Below are 16,599 nucleotides of genomic sequence, written 5' to 3' on the forward strand. Positions count from 1 at the left end.
TGAATATACGACCAATTAGTCATTCAGTTGTTGGGGGGAATTTAGGTAGTTCTTAGTGTGATGTTCACACTGTTCATGGGGTTCTCAAGGCAAGAATACTGAAGTAGTTTCCCATTCCCTTCTCCAGTGGACCACGTTTTGTCAGAATTCTCCACCATGACCCGTCAGTCTTAGGTGGTGCTACATGGCATGGAGCAGCCATGAAGAAATACCCCACGTCCAAGGTAAGAGAAACCCAAGTAAGACGGTAAGTGTTGTGAGAGGGCATCAGAGGGCAGACACACTGAAACTAAAATTACAGAAAACTAGCCAATCTGATCACACAGACCACAGCCTTGTCTATCTCAATGAAACTAAGCCATGCCGTGTGGGGCCACCCAAGACGGATGGGTCATGGTGGAGAGGTCTGACAGAATGTGGTCCACTGGAGAAGGGCATGGCAAACCACTTCAGTATTCTTGCCTTGAGAACCCCATGAACAGTATGAAAAGGCAAAAAGATAGGACACTGAAAGATGAACTCCCCAGGTCAGTAGGTGCCCAATATGCTAATGGAGATCAGTAGAGAAATAACTCCAGAAAGAATGATGGGATGGAGCCAAAGCAAAAATGATACCCAGCTGTGGATGTGACTGGTGATAGAAGCAAAGTCCAATGCTATAAAGAGCAATATTGCATAGGAACCTGGAACGTTAGGTCTATGAATCCAGGCAAATTGGAAGTGGTCAAACAGGAGATGGCAAGAGTGAACGTCAACATTCTAGGAATCAGCGAACTAAGGTGGACTGGAATGGGTGAATTTAACTCAGATGACCATTATATCGACTACTGTGGGCAGGAATCCCTTAGAAGAAATGGAGTAGCCATCATGGTCAACAAAAGAGTCCGAAATGCAGTACTTGGATGCAATCTCAAAAACGATAGAATGATCTCTGTTCGTTTCCAAGGCAAACCATTCAATATCACAGTAATCCAAGTCTATGCCCCGACCAGTAATGCTGAAGAAGCTGAAGTTGAACAGTTCTATGAAGACCTACAAGACCTTCTAGAACTAACACCCAAAAAAGACGTCCTTTTCATTATAGGGGACTGGAATGCAAAAGTGGGAAGTCAAGAAACACCTGGCGTAGCAGGCAAATTTGGCCTTTGAGTACAGAAGGGAAAAGGCTAATAGAGTTTTGCCAAGAGGACGCACTGGTAATAGCAAACACCCTCTTCCAACAACACAAGAGAATACTCTACATATGGACATCACCAGGTGGTCAACACCGAAATCAGATTGATTATATTCTTTGCAGCCAAAGATGGAGAAGCTCTATACAGTCAGCAAAAACAAGACCGGGAGCGGACTGTGGCTCAGATCATGAACTGCTTATTGCCGAATTCAGACTTAAATTGAAGAAAGTAGGGAAAACCACTAGTCCATTCAGGTATGACCTAGATCAAATCCCTTATGAGTATACAGTAGAAGTGACAAATAGATTTAAGGGACTAGATCTGATAGACAGAGTGCCTGATGAACTATGGACAGAGGTTTGTGACATTGTAGAGCAGACAGGGATCAAGACATTCCCCATGGAAAAGAAATGCAAAAAAGCAAAATGGTTGTCTGAGGAGGACTTACAGATAGCTGGGAAGAGAAGAGAAGCAAAAAGCAAAGGAGAAAAGGAAAGATATTCCCATCTGAATGCAGAGTTCCAAAGAATAGCAAGGAGAGATAAGAAAGCCTTCCTCAGCGATCAGTGCAAAGAAATAGAGGAAAACAACAGATTGGGAAAGACTAGAGATCTCTTCAAGAAAATTAAGAGATACCAAAGGAACATTTCATGCAAAGATAGGCTCGATAAAGGACAGAAATGGTATGGACCTAACAGAAGCAAAAGATATTAAGAAGAGGTGGCAAGAATACACAGAAGAGCTGTACAAAAAAGATCTTCACAACCCAGATAATCACTATGGTGTGATCACTCACCTAGAGCCAGACATCCTGGAATGTGAAGTCATGTGGGCCTTAGAAAGCATCACTACGAACAAAGCTAGTGGAGGTGATGGAATTCCAGTTGAGCTATTTCAAATCCTCAAAGGTGATGCTGTGAAAGTGCTGCACTCGATATGCCAGCAAATTTGGAAAACTCAGCAGTGGCCACAAGACTGGAAAAGGTCAGTTTTCGTTCCAATCCCAAAGAAAGGCAATGCCAAAGAATGCTCAAACTACCGCACAATTGCACTCATCTCACATGCTAGTAAAGTAAGGCTCAAAATTCTCCAAGCCAGGCTTCAGCAATACGTGAACCATGAACTTCCAGATGTTCAAGCTGGTTTTAGAAAAGGCAGAGGAACCAGAGATCAAATTGTCAATATCCGCTGGATCATCGAAAAAGCAAGAGAGTTCCAGAAGAACATCTACTTCTGCTTCATTGACTATGCCAAAGCCTTTGACTGTGTGGATCACAATAAACTGTGGAAAATTCTGAAAGAGATGGGAATACCAGACCATCTGACCTGTCTCTTGAGGAACCTGTATGCAGGTCAGGAATCAACAGTTAGAACTGGACATGGAACAACAGACTGGTTCCAAATAGGAAAAGGAGTCCGTCAAGGCTGTATATTGTCACCCTGCTTATTTAACTTATATGCAGTGTACATCATGAGAAACACTGGGCTGGAAGAAACACAAGCTGGAATCAAGATTGCTGGGAGAAATGTCAATAACCTCAGATATGCGGATGACACCACCCTTATGGCAGAAAGTGAAGAAGAACTAAAGAGCCTCTTGATGAAGGTGAAAGAGGAGAGTGAAGAAGTTGGCTTAAAGCTCAATGTTCAGAAAACTAAGATCATGGCATCTGGTCCCATCACTCCATGGGAAATAGATGGGGAAACAGCGGAAACAGTGTCAGACTTTATTTTTGGGAGCTCCAAAATCACTGCTGATGGTGATGGCAGCCATGAAATTAAAAGACGCTTACTCCTTGGAAGGAAGGTTATGGCCAACCTAGATATCATATTTAAAAGCAGAGACATTACTTTGCCAACAAAAGTCCATCTAGTCAAGGCTGTGGTTTTTCCAGTGGTCATGTATGGATGTGAGAGTTGGACGGTGAAGAAAGCTGAGTGCCGCAGAATTGATGCTTTTGAGCTGTGGTGTTGGAGAAGACTCTTGAGAGTCCCTTGGACTGCAGGGAGATCCAATCAATCCATCCTAAAAGAGATCAATCCTGGGTGTTCATTGGAAGGACTGATTTTGAAGCTGAAACTCCAATACTTTACCACCTCATGCGAAGAGTTGACTCATTGGAAAAGACCCTAATGCTGGGTAGGATTGGGGGCAGGAGGAGAAGGGGACGACAGAGGATGAGATGGTTGGATGGCATCACCGACTCAATGGACATGGGTTTGGGTAGACTCCGGGAGTTGGTGATGGACAGAGAGGCCTGGCGTGCTGCAATTCATGGGGTCGCAAAGAGTCGGAAACGACTGAGCGACTGAACTGAACTGAACATGGCATGGCTCATAGTTTCGTTGAGTTAGACAAGGTTGCGATCCATGTGATCAGTTTGGTTAATTTTTGTGATTGTAGTTTTCATTCCATCTGCCCTCTGATGGGGAAGGATAAGAGGCTTATGGAAGCTTCTTGGTGGGAGGGACTGGCTGTGAGTAAAATTGGGTCTTGCTCTGGTGGGCAGGGCCATGCTCAGTAAATCTTCAATCCAGTTTTCTGCTGATGGGTGGGGCTGTGTTCCCTCCCTGTAATTTGGCCTCAGATAGCGATAATGATGACCTCCTTCAAAAGGACTTATGCCAGCATGCCATGGCTCCCAGGACTGTTGTAGTGAGTGCCCCTGACCTTCGGCAGGTCACTGTCGACTCACATCTCTGCCAGAGACTCCCGGACATTCACAGGCAAGTCTGGCTCAGTCTTTTTTGGGGTTACTGATCCTTTCTCCTGGGTCCTGGTGGGCACAAGGTTTTGTTGTGCCCTCCAAGAGTCTATTTCCCTGGAGGTTCTCAGTCCTTTTACCAGATCCCCAGGTTGGGAAATCTGTTGTAGGCCCTGGAACTTTTGCAACAGGGTGAGAACTTCTTTGGTATATTTGTTCTCCAGTTTGTGGGTTGTCTGGCTAATGGCGACCTCCTCCAAGAGGACTTATGCCACACACTGTGCCTCCCAGGTCTGCTGCAGCCAGAGCCCCTGTCCCCGTGGCAGGTCACTGCCAAGCCATGCCTCTGCAGGAGACACTCAAACACTCAAAGGCAGGTCTGGTTCAGTTGCTTGTGGGGATCACTGCTCCTTTCCTTTGCTCTGGGTACACACAAGGTTGTGTTTGCGCCCTCCAAGCATCTCTGGCGGGTCTGAGATTTGATTTTAAACACGATTGTGCCCCTCTTACCATCTTGTTGGAGCTTATCCTTTGCTCTTGGATGCTGAGTATCTTTTTTTGGTGGGATCTAACATTCTCTTGTTGATGGTTGTTAGTTGCAATTTTGGTGTTCTTGCCAGAGAAGATGAGCACACATCCTTCTACCGCCATCCCCGAATGAGACTTTTGCAATGAACTACATTCTGTCTGTGAAATGTATGTCTCTTTAAGTAAATCCAGTTCTTACATATCACTTTACCTGTTGCTAAATTCCTTCTGCTTCCAGACATAAAGAACCTGAGCTTCATTAAGTCACTTTCAGGGGGTTGTGAATGAGTTGCCATTTTGCTACAGTGTATATTGTCACCCTGCTTATTTAACTTATATGCAGAGTACAGCATGAGAAAAGCTGGGCTGTGGGAAGCACAAGCTGGAATCAAGATTGCCAGGAGAAATGACAATAACCTTAGAAATGCAGGTGACACTACCCTTATGGCAGAAAGTGAAGAAGAACTAAAGAGCCTCTTGATGAAAGTGAAAGAGGAGAGTGAAAAAGTTGGCTTAAAACTCAACATTCAAAAAACTAGGATCATGACATCTGGTCCCATCACTTCATGGCAGATAGATGGGCAAACAGTGGAAATAGTGACAGACTTTATTTTTCTGGGCTCCAAAATCACTGCAGATGGTGACTGCAGCCATGAAATTAAAACACGCTTACTCCTTGGAAGGAAAGTTATGACCAATTTAGACAGTGTATTAAAAAGCAGAGACATTACTTTGCCAACAAAGGTCCATCTAGTCAAGGCTATGGTTTTTCCAGTGGTCATATATGGATGTGAGAGTTGGACTGAGAAGAAAGCTGAGTGCCGAAGAATTGATGCTTTTGAACTGTGGTGTTGGAGAAGACTCTTGAGAGTCCCTTGGACTGCAAGGAGATCCAACCAGTCCATCCTAAAGGAGATCAGTCCTGGGTGTTCATTGGAAGGACTGATGTTGAATCTGAAACTCCAATACTTTGGCCATCTCATGCGAAGAGCTGACTCATTGGAAAAGACCCTGATGCTGGGAAGTATTGAGGGAAGGAGGAGAAGGGGACACCAGAGGATGAGATGGTTGGATGGCATCATCAACTTGATGGACATGGGTTTGGGTGGACTCCAGGAGTTGGTGATGGACAGGGAGGGCTGGTGTGCTGCGGTTTATGGGTTCGCAAAGAGTCAGACGTGAGTGAGCAACTGAACTGAACTGAACATAGAAAAAGGGACTTTGCAGATGTGATGAAATTAAAGGTGCTTGAGATGGGTAAATTATCCTGGATTATACAGGCGGGGCTAATATAATCACACGGGTCTTTATAAGAAGAAGAAGCAGGAAGGTTAGAGTCAGAGAAGGAGATAGGATGACAGGAAAAAAGAGGTCAGAGAGAAAGAGAGAGATTTAAAGATGTTATTCTCCTGGCCTTGAAGGTGAAGGAGGCAGGCCATAAGCCAAGGAGCGCAGATGGTCCCTAGAAGCTGGGCAGAAAAGGGATCCACTCTCCCCAGAAGAGTCATCAGCAAGGGAATGGATTCTCTTTCTGAGCCTCCAGGAGGAACACAAATTTGTCAACAGTGGTTTCAGCCCTTCTGACCTCCAGAACTATAAGAGAATAAACCTGTGTTGCTTTAAGTCACTGAGTTTGTAATTTGCTACAGCTGCAATAGGAAACATACAGTATGGAATGCAGTCTTTTAAAAATGAGGTATTCAAGTTCTGCTTATATGCTTCCTTTTAAATGATGTCTCCATTTTATTTTAGTGTTTCATTCTATCCCTAAAGATGACATGTTTTATATGTTAAATTCTACTGTATAAGAATTAATAAACATAGGTTGGATTAACTGAGTACTTATACAAGTTACTTTTTAAGTATCATTTATTTTAGTGATGGCATATTTATTGTGCAGCTTGTCTTTCTTCACATTTTTATTTCCCCATTTGCTCTGTTTTCTTTCTTTTATTTTGGTAGCCATCATTTTAAAGCTCTGTACCATTCACTCTATATTCCAAGACCATGCGATCTTCTTGCTGTTGACAAAAATTTGCCACTCTCAATATCAAATAGAGAAAAGTTGCTTTTTGTGTTGAAATTCAAGAAACAAATAATGTTTGAGTCTCTCTCACTTGCATTTAAAAATAAGGTAAAGGAGCGGGATCAAGATGACTGAGGAGGAAAGCCCTGAGCTCAGCTCATCCCATGAAGACAGCAGAAGTGCAACCACATACAGAGCAACTCTCTGTGAACAACCTGAAGACTGGCTGAATGGCTCTTCTACAACTAAGGATATGAAGGGGAAAGCCCACATCAAAACAGGTAGGAATGGAAGAGAAGTGATCTAGTCAGCACCCAGGAACCCAGAAGAACAGGGAGCATCACAGGCTTGGGGATCCTGCCTAGGGAGTCAGGGGCTTGAGCCACATATTGGGCACCGCAGCCCTGGGGTCTGGCACCAGGAAGATGAGCCCCCGGGGCTGGGATTTGTGACCGACAGAACCAGAGGGCTGTAGGAAACAAAGACTCTGCTCTCCAGGGGCTTCTGCACAGACGTGCTTGCTCGCAGTCCCACCACGGAGGCAGCATGTTGAAAGTGCCCTGTGCTCTGGCCAGCCCTCAGCAGGCCCTGGCCCCAGTCCCTCCAGCTCCAGCCCAGTCCCCAACAAAGGTGCCAGCCCTAACGCACCCAGAAAGAGGCCAAGCCCATGATTGCCTCTGATCCCGTTCTCCCAGGAAAGGGGCTGGACACACTAAAACTGCGTCAAGATGTTTCCACACAAGGACACAGTTTCAAGACTGGGGTAGGTAACTGTGGGGCCTAACTTCATAAAGATAGAAATTCAAACAAGACATTTATTCAAGCAAAATGATGAGACAAAGGAATATTCTAAACACAGAAGATAAAATCCCAGGAAGAAAATCCTAGTGTAATAGAACTAAATAATTTACCTGATAATGAGTTCAAAGAAATAGTCTTCAAAAAATGGCCACTGAACTCAGGAAAGGAATGGAGGAAAGCAGTGAGAATTTCAACAAAGATTTGGAATATATTAAAAAGAACCAGTCAGAGCTGAAGAATATAACAACTGAAATGAAAAATACACTGGAAGGAATTAGCAGTAGATTCAGTGAGGTGACACAGAAGAAGGCACCAGTGGGAGAACAGCGGAGGCCGTCAAACCAGAGGCCGAAAGAGAAACGCTGTTTCTTTATTCACTTATGGTGGCCATACCGAATGGCTTATGGGATCTTACCTCCCTGACTAGGGCTTGAACCTGAGCTTCCTGCAGTGGAAGTGTGAAGTCCTAACCACTTGGCCACCAGAGAATCCCCTTTATTTTTATTTATTTATTTAAACGAAGATAGTTTAAGGGGCTTTGGGGACAACATACCAATATTCACTTTATAGGGATCCCAGAAGGACAAGAGAGAGAAAGGGACAGAAAACGCACTTAATGAAATAATGTTGAAAACTTTCCTAAAACCTGAAGAAAGAAGCAGATATCCAGATTCAGTAAGCAAAGAGAGTCCCAAACAATATGAACCAAAGAGATCCACGCCAAGATATATCATAATTAAAGTAGCAAAAGTTAGATAAACAGAGAATTTTAAAGTTCTCAGCTGATTTTTCAGCCAGAAGTTTGCAGGTCAGAAGATAGTGGCATGATATATTTAAAGTGCTAAAAGGAAAAAAATATACAACCACACATACTCTGCTCAGCAAGTTTATCATTCAGAATTGTAGGAGAGAGAAATTTTCCCAGACAAGTGAAAACTAAGAGTTAATCAGTTTTAAACCAGCCTTATAAGAAATGTTACAGAGTCTTCTTTAGGAGAAAAAGAAGCAGCTATAAAAAGAAATAAGAAAATATATGAAGGAAAAAAAGTCACTGGTAAAGATAAATACATAGTAAAAGCACCGGGTTAACTGCTTTAAAAAGCTAGTATGCAGGTTAAAAGACCAAGAGTTAAAAACAACTATGGCTACAATAAACTGCAAAGGATAAATATAATGATATAAACTATGACATTGAAAGCAAAATGTGGAAGGGAGAGTAAAATAAAAAATAGCCTTTAGAGTGTGTTTGAACTAAAATGACCATCAGTTTAAAACAGATATATATAGAGGTTGATCTTTCTGATCCTTAATGACAATCGCAAACCAAAACCTGCAATAGATACATGAAAACAAAAAGGAACACAAACATAGCACTCAAGTAAAGCATCAGACCACAAGGGAAAAAAAGAGAAGAACAGAGAATTACAAAAGCAACCAGAAAGCTAGTAGCAAAATGGCAATAAGTGTTAATACATACCTATTAATAATCACTTATGTGTAAATGGGATCCCCCCGAGAAGGAATAGGCTACCGTCTTGAGTATTCTTGGGCTTCCCTGGTGGCTCAGATGGTACAGAATCACCTGCAATGCGGGAGACCTGGGTTTGATTTCTGGGTTGGGAAGATCCCCTGGAGGAGGGCATGGCAACCCACTCCAGTATTCTTGCCTGAAGAATCCCCATGGACAGAGGAGCCTGGTGGGCTACAGTCCAGGGGGTCACAGAGAGTCAGACATGACTGAGCAACTAAGCACAGCACAGCACATATGTAAATGGACTAAATGCTCCAGTGAAAAGAATGTCTGAACGGATTGAAAAACAACACCCGCATATATTTTGCTTACAAGAGACTAAGAATGAAGGGATGGAAAAGGATATTTTCATTCAGATGGAAACAGAAAGTTTGAGTAGCAATACTCACATCAGATAAAATGGAATTTAAAACAAAGTCTATAACAAAAGTAAAAGAAGGAATTATGTGATGATAAAGAGGTCAATGCAAGAGGAAGATGTATCATTTGTAAACATCAGTTTGGTTCAGTTTGGTTGCTTAGTTGCCACTGTTTACACTGTTTCCATTTGTGAGCATATATGCACCTAACACAGAGACACCTAAATGTATAAACCAATCTTAACAGAAATTAAGGGAGAAATCAATAGTAATGTAGTAATAGTAGGGAACTTTAATACTCCACTTACATCAGAGAGAACATCAGTGAGGAAACGCTGGCACGAAGTGACACAGTAAACCAGGGGACCTCATGGTCTCGGAACACTCCATCCACAATGTCAGGGCGCTGCTTTCTCCCAAGGGCACATGGGACTCTCTCTAGGAAGGATCACACGCCACAGTAAACCAGGGGACCTCATGATCTCGGAACATTCCGTCCAAAAGTGCCAGGGTGCTCCTTTCTCCCAAGGGCACATGGGACTCTCTCTAGGAAGGATCGCACGGTAGGCCACAAAATAAGTCTCAGTAAATTTAAGACTGAAATCATACCAAGCATCTTTTCTGACTGCAATAGTATGAAATTAGAAATTAATTATAGGAAGAAAAATAGAAAAATCACAATCATGAGATTAAACAATACATTAGTAAAAAATAAACAATAAGTTAATAAATCAAAGAGGAAATAATACCTTGAGATGAATGAAAATAGAAATAGAAGCACAACTTTCCAAAATCTATGGAACATAACAAGAACAATTCTAAGAGGGAATTGATAGCAATACAGACATCAAGAAATAAGAAAATAATCTCAAACAGCCTAACTTTCCACCAAAAGAATTTAGAAAAAGAGCAAAACCCAAACTCCCAAAATGAAGAAAATAGTAATCTCAGAGCAGATATAAAATAGGGACCAAAAAATAATAGAAAATATCAATGAAACTATGAGCTTGTTTTTTGAAATGATAAAAAAGAATGATGAAACTTTAGCCAGACTTATCAAGGAAAAAAGAGAGAAGGGCCCAAGTAAATAAAATCACAAATAAAACAGAAAGAGGTATGACTGATATCACAGAGATACAATCTAAGGGAACACTACAGTTATACACCACAAGCTTGACAAACTAGAAGAAGTGGATAAATTTTAAGAAATGTACATACAACCTTCCAAGGCTGAATCAGGAAAAAACAGAAAATCTAAATAACTTGCTCACAAGTAATGAAAATAAACAGGTAAGAAAAACTCCCAACAAACAAAAGTTTAGGACTAGATGATTTCACAGGGAAATTCTACTAAACATTTAAAGAAGATTTAATACCTGTACTTCCCAAAATATTTCAAAAAATTGAAGAGGAGGGAACACTTTCAAACTCTACAAGGTCAGCATTACTCTGATACTGAAGTCAGACAAAGACCGTAACAAAAAGGGAAACTATAGGTCAGTGTACCTGATAAGCATGGATGTAAAAATCCTCAAAATTATATTAGCAAATTGAATTCAATAATACATTAAAAGGACCATGCACTGTGATCAAGTGGGATTTATCCCAAGGATTTGTCAATATTTTCAAATCAGTCAGTGATACACCACATAAACAAACTGGAGAATAAAAATCACATAATCATCTGAATAGACACAGAAAAAGCTTTTGGCAAAGTGTAACATCCATTATGACAAAAACTCCAGAAAATGGGAAGAGAGGGAACATATCTCAACATAATAAAAGCATATATGACAAACCCACAAATCAAAGACTCCCACTCTCACCACTTTCACTCAACATAGTATTGGAAGTCCTTACCATAGCAGGCAGAGAAAAAGAAATAAAAGGAGTCACAACTGGAAAGGAAGAAGTAAAACTGTCACTGTTTGCAGGTGACATCATACTACTCATAGAAAATCCTAAATATGTCATCAGAAAACTACTAGAGCTTATCAATAAATTCAGTAAAGTTGCAGGATAAAGTTAAATAAAGTTAATATATAAAGTTAATATACAGAAATCTGTTGCGTTTCTATACACTAACAATGAACTTTGAGAGAAATTAAGGAAATAATCCCACTTAACCATTGCATCATAAAGAACAAAATACCCAGGAATATATCTACCTAAGGAGGTTAAAGACACCATAAGTCAGAAAACTATAAGACATTGACGAAAAAAACTGAGGATGACACAAACAGATTGAAAGATATACTGTGTTCTTAGAAGGATCAATATTTGTTAAAATGAACACATTACCCACAGCAATCTACAGATTCAGTGCCATTCCTATCAAAACACTGATGGCATTTTTCACAGAACTAGAACAAATAATCCTAAAATCCATATGAAACCACATTAGACCCCAAAGAGCCAAAGCAATCTTGAGAAAGAGGTATAAAGCTGGAGGTATCAGGCTCCTTGACTTCAGACGACGATACAAAGCTACAGTAAGCAAGGACTTCCCAGGTGACTCAGTGGTGCAAAGCCTGCCTGCCAGCACAGGCGATGCAAAAGATGTGGGTTCTATCCGTGTCAGGAAGATCACCTGGAGTGGGAAATGGCAACCCACTTCACTATTCTTGCTGGGATAATCCCATGGACAGAGGAGCCTGGCAGGCTACAGTCTATAGGGCTACAAAGAGTCGGACACGACTGGGCACATGCACAGTAATCAAAGCAGCGTGTTCCTGGCACCAAAACAGACAGATCAATGCAACAGGATAGAAAGCCCAGAAAGAAACCCATGCACATACGTTCAATGACTATGAAAAAAGAGGGAAGGCAAGAATATGCAACAGGGAAAAAAAACAGTCTCTTCAATAAGTTGTGTTGGGAAAAGTGAACAGCTACATGTAAAAAAGAGTGGAACACTGTGTCTGTGCTAAGGTGCTCAGTTGTGTCCGACTCCGTGACCCTGTGGACAGTCGCCCTCCAGGCTTCTGTGTCCGTGGGATTCTCCAGGCAAGAAAGCTGGATTGGGTTGCCATGCCCTCCTCCAGGGGAACTTCCCCACCCAGGGAATATCAGACTATACGCACAAATAAATTTAAAATGGTTTAAAGACTTAATGTTAAGGCCTGAAGTCGTAAATCTCCTAGAAGAAAGTTTAGGCAATACACTCTTTGACAACAGTCTTAGCAATATTTTTTGGATCTGTTTCCTCAGGCAAGGGCGACAAAAACAAAAATAAACAATTAGGGCAACATTAAACTAAAAAACTTTTGCACAGTGAAGAAAATCATCAATGAAACAAAAGGCAACCTACTTAATGGGAGCAGATATTTGCCAAACATAACATCTGAAAGAGTTAATATCCAAACTATATAATGAACTCATCAAACTCAATAGAAAAAAAAATCTGATTTAAAAATTAGGCAGAGCACCTGAATAGACATTTTTACAAAGAAGTCAAGCAAATGGCGAACAGGGACAAGAAAAGATGCATCAATATCACTCATTATCAGGGAAATGTAAATCAAAACTACCATAAGATATCATCACGCATCTGTTAGAGTGGGTATCATCAAAAAGACAAGAAATAATAAGGGTTGGCAAGGATGTGGAGAAATGGGAACCCTTGTTCGCTGTTGGTGAGATTGTAAATTGGTACAGCCACTGTGAAAACCAGTATGGAGGTGCCTTAAAAAATAGAAATGCTATACAACCCATCAAGTCTGCTCCTGAGTATTTATCTGAAGAAACATAAAGAATAATTCATAAAGATCTATTTACTCCAGTGTTCATAGTGTCTTTTAATAGTAGCCAAGCTATGGAAGCAACCTCAGTGCACGTCAGCAGATGGGCGGGTACTGGAGACACCCCCACCGAGGCACGTGGCTCAGCCTGAAAGGATGGACTCCTGCCATTTGAGACAATCTGGGTGGGCCTGAAGGGCAGTATCCTAAGTGAAGGAAGTCAAGAAAGGCAAATACTGTCTACTTTCATTTATATGTGAAATGTACAAAAACAGATGAGCAAATATCACAAAACAGACTCACATATACAGAGAAGAGACTAGTGGGTGCCAGAGGGGTAGGGGGAGAGGGACAAAACAGATGAAAGGGATTAAGATGTATAAACTACCTGTTATAAAATAAATGTCACAGCGATGTGATGTATAGCACAGAAAATATAGTCTATGATTTATAATAAGTTTATATGATGTGTAACATACAAGAATATCAAGTCACTCTGTTGTGCACTTGAAATTAATATAATATTGTAAGTCAGCTGTACTTCAACAAAAAGTAAGTAAATGCAATAAAATACATAAGGAAAGGAATTCATAGACGTAGACCATGTAGAGAATTTTTGATGGTAAAAATTGCTATTTCATTATTCTTCTTGATCTCTATTTTAGTTAAACTTGCTTTTGATCTAAATTTGGACAAGAATTATTTGGTCAACCAAGTAGATAGAGGAAAAGGACAAGGATAGACAAATAACAAGATGCGAGAATGTTCTCTGACTCCATCTTTCCCTGATTTCCCTAAATGTTTTCATCTATATTCTGTTCCATTCCATTCTCATCAGTATGTGTCCCCTCTTTAACCCAGCAAACAAACATTAAACACATGGATTAGGACCAGAAATAAAGAAAGGCATGAGAATGAGCTGAAAGTCCAGGAAAATTTGGTTGCCAATATGTATTTCACTAAATTAGAATCTGGCCACTGCCCCCAGGGTTAAAGCCAAATCCCAGAGCAGCAGCCTGGTAGCATCTGGGCGGGGATTATCTGATCGTGGGGTTTATGTGGAAATCCACCTCAGGGAAATTAGATCCTCCCCCAGGGACTCTGAAGCCATGTACACCAAAGACTCGGAGAGCAAGATTCTAAAACTTATAAATATTGCATTGTTTTTGTACAGATGAGATAGGAAATACTGAATCTCTGCCTTAAAGTAGAAAGTGGGCTAATACCTTGGCCACTGAAGTATTGCCGTTCTAGATAGAATGTACCAGTTGTACAGTGAGTCATCAAATTGGAAAATATTATATACAAAAATTTAGAAAAGAGATACATGGGGACGTAATTATATAAGCATGTGCATATATGGGCTTCTCTGGTGGTTCAGATGGTAAAGAATCTGCCTGACCCAGGGATCGAACCCGGGTCAGGAAGATCCCCTGGAGAAGGGAATGGCTACCCCCTCCAGCATTCTTGCCTGGAGAATCCCATGGACAGAGGGGCCCGGTGGGCTACAGTCCATGGGAGCTCAAAGAGTCAGACGCGACTGAAGTGACTAACGCTTTCACGTGTGCATATGTATTTTTTCTTTGGTTTATTTTGCTGAAGCATTCATAGAAAGTAACAAATGTATTTGAAATGTGACGTTTGCCTAATTGGTGAGCAATCTTTAAAAATCCCCTTTCCCGTTTCCCCCGTTCCTGGGTTTACGGCCTTGACTTAACACTGTGCGCTGGTCGGGGGTGACCCTATGCTGCGCTGCTGCACACCAGCTCCCGGTTCCCAGCCTGTGGTCTCAGCCTTCCGCACATGCTGTTTGTTGAATTGGTAGTTTGGGTCAGAAGGAGAAGTAACAGGGAGGACAGTGTAAGAGGGTTGATAACTAGAAAGAGAATGTGTGAATTCCAAGGACTATACGAGCTCGCAAGTTGGGGGAGAAAGACAAAACCAGGAAGAGAAACTCTAGAATATTTATGTTCTTTGAACCACAAAGATAAGGTGAACCAGATATACAAGTAGGTTAAGATTTCAATAAAGTCTGAATTAAAAATCCTCCACTCCTGGTAGCCTTGGCAGAGGTCCTTGCCCCAAGTTTATTATATTAAAATGGAAAAGATACAATTGAAACATTATTAATAGCCCAGATATGGAAAACAACCTATGTGTCTGTCAAAAGATGAACTGATAAAAAGATGTGGTATAAATATATGTATATATAAGAGCCTCCTGATGTGCATGAAAGAGGAGAGTGAAAAACCTAGCTTGAAACTTAACATTCAAAAAACTAAGATCATGGCATCTGGTCCCGTCACTTCGTGGCAAATAGATGGGGGAAAAGTGGAAACAGTGACAGATTTTATTTTCCTGGACTCTAAAATCACTGCAGATGGTGACTGCAGCCATGAGATTAAAAGACACTTACTCCTTGGAAGAAAAGCTATGACAAACTTAGTGTATTAAAAACCAGAGACATTACTTTGCCAACAAAGTCTGTTTAGTCAAAGCTATGGTTTTTCCAGTAGTCATGTATGGATGTGAGAGTAGGACCATAAAGAAGGCTGAGGGCCAAAGAATTGATGTTTTTGAACTGTGGTGCTGGGGAAGACTCTTGAGAGTCTCTTAGACTGCAAGGAGATCAAACAAGTCAATCCTAAAGAAAGTCAGTCCTGAATATTCACTGGAAGGACTGATGCTGAAGCTGAAGCTCCAAGACTTTGGTTAAGAGCTGACTCATTAGAAAAGACCTGATGCTGGGAAAGATTGAAAGCAGGCGGAGAAGGGGGAGACAGAGGATGAGATGGTTGGATGGCATCACCGACTCGATGGACATAAGTTTGAGCAAACTCTGGGAAATAGTGAAGGACAAGGAAGCCTGGCCAGACACGACTGAGTGACTGAACAACAACAATACATCTTAAAGGTTACTTCCAAAGCCACACACACACACACATACACCCGTGCACGCACGCACATGACAAAGCTTTGATGAAAAGCTTTTAATTTCAAAACCCTAGTACTTCTAGTTTTCTTATGAAAAACAGCAGTAGCAGCCCCTCTTCCCCCTCCTTACTACCATTACCTTAAGCACTTCTTTTTGAGCTCTTTGAGCTTGTCTATTTACCTAATTCTAAAAATTGCGCTTAGAACTCCTGCCACAGTAGGCAAGGACTTTTCTGTCTTGCATGGATACCTTCTCTGTCCTCTGTCCCCTCCTTCCACCTGCCCTAAGTGGTTGTCTTACCATTTTTAGACAAATCAACATGCAGTAAAATGACAATGTAACTATTATTCACAGCTAAATCACATGGTTTTCTATGATTCTATGACGTTTTGTTTCATGAACTTTTTCTTCCTGTTGATGTAAATTGTTGCCTATTTTTATTCCCTTGGTTTTTGTACCAGTTATTTTAAAGCTCATTCTCCTCTGAACAGGGTCACAAATATTAGCTATGCAGTCATATTATTCTTAGAGACAGCACTCTTGGGGATCTCTGCTCTCTAATCTCATTTCTCTCTATGCCAGCTGACTGCTGTTGTCTTGGAATTTCTGTCACTGTTATTCTAGGAATTCTTTTTACTCAGTACTCTCCGCCTGTGTTGTGTCCCTCAGCCCCTCGATTTCATATCTTCCTCTTTCTTTGTTACTACTTCATTTCACTGAGGACACATTCCCTAGTAGCTTTCCGAAAAGGCAGGTATGGGAGGTAAACTTTTAAAACCTTGCATTTCTGAAAATGTCT

At 41.3% G+C, this 16,599-nt stretch overlaps 1 long non-coding RNA gene across 2 annotated transcripts in view; it reads left to right on the plus strand.

Annotated features, from left to right (window-relative positions):
- The window catches only part of LOC145507852 (uncharacterized), an 80,150-nt gene that overhangs the window by 47,978 nt on the left and 15,573 nt on the right, over window positions 1-16,599 (plus strand). For both annotated transcript variants that reach the window (XR_014055183.1, XR_014055184.1), the window contains exon 2: window positions 128-224. This is a non-coding gene — a long non-coding RNA (uncharacterized LOC145507852). The remainder of the gene's footprint in view (window positions 1-127; window positions 225-16,599) is intronic.

This window comes from Giraffa tippelskirchi, chromosome 5 (genome assembly GCF_054371585.1).
Source record: "Giraffa tippelskirchi isolate mGirTip1 chromosome 5, T2T-mGirTip1v1.2.pri, whole genome shotgun sequence".
Lineage (NCBI taxonomy): Eukaryota > Metazoa > Chordata > Mammalia > Artiodactyla > Giraffidae > Giraffa > Giraffa tippelskirchi.